The sequence below is a fragment of the Cariama cristata genome, unplaced genomic scaffold (genome assembly GCF_000690535.1).
Source record: "Cariama cristata isolate BGI_N322 unplaced genomic scaffold, ASM69053v1 scaffold31129, whole genome shotgun sequence".
NCBI lineage: Eukaryota > Metazoa > Chordata > Aves > Cariamiformes > Cariamidae > Cariama > Cariama cristata.
In genome coordinates, this window is record NW_009636797.1 from 1 (window position 1) to 1,199 (window position 1,199).

Here is a 1,199-nt window from a genome sequence, read left to right on the forward strand (position 1 = left end):
GAGCAGGTGCTCGCCCAGCCCTGGGCAGGGAGAGCTTCCAAAATGAGGGGTGGGTTGACCCCTTTCCTGCTGGTTTTCCAGGTGGCATTTTCCAGCTTCAAGCGAGGGAGACGGGAGCCCCTGTCCCACCCCACGGCCCCAGGACAGAAGGCAAGAGCCGTGCAAGAGCTGGAGAACCGTATCTAAGGAGTTTCTGACAAAACAGAGGGGCTTTATGGTGAGGAATGAGCCTTCTTGCAGAAACACACAAGGCAGTTGCAGCAGGAACGTTTCTCTTGCCTCCAGGATGTCATTTCTGGCTGAAGCCAGGGAGACATGGATGGACCCCCACCTCCCACCACCACGGGCTCTCCGAAGGCTGCCAGGGTTTCAGAGGACTTGCGGCACCTGCAAGAGCAACAAACACCTCCCTCCCCTCCACGCACAGCAGCAGGAAGGAAAATTCAGCCAAGGAAGCCAGGCCTCCTCCCCAGTTGTGATGGCATCCCTGGTACAAGGCATGGGAAGGCGGGCAGGGGCCAGGAACGGAGAAAGGAGGGGTGCCAAGAACCAGCCCTAGACCCGGGCGACAGGAGCCGCAGGCGTTGGGGCAGCTGATGCGTGCTCTGGCCCTGGGAAGTGCCTGCACCATGGACCTGGCTATGGCCAGGCGGGCTGGAGGCACAAGCTCTTCACTGATCCTAGGATGAAGATGCTCCTTGCCAAGCAGAAAGAGCTGCGCTCAAGAGCAGGTTGAGTTCAGCTTCTGCACCAGGATCTCAGGGCTGTTCTGACAGGCAATCACAGCACCCGAGATGGGAGGATGCAATTCCACAGAGCTCCAAGGTTGTTAGGTGGCCTGGCACCTCCCCAAGAACCGACTCAAGATCAGTGTTCAGCCACACCCCCTACCCTGGACATCCTCTCTCTTGGGGACCATGAACGTCTGCTGCAGACAGCTTCACAAGCACCCCTGCCCATGGAGCAATGCAGAGCACTCACCCGGGGTGGGAGAGGATCGGACAGAAGAGGCAAGGACCCCTTTTCTTGCTTCTGCCATCATGACGCATAGGACTGTGGCATCTCAGTCTCCAAAAACAGGACAGGCTTCTCACTCACTTTCAAATTAGGTTTTTAATTAAATAAATAACAGCCAGGGGTCTTCAAGGCAGTATCACTTCACAGTGTAGGGCTTGGAAGGGGGGGGGGGGGGGGGGGGG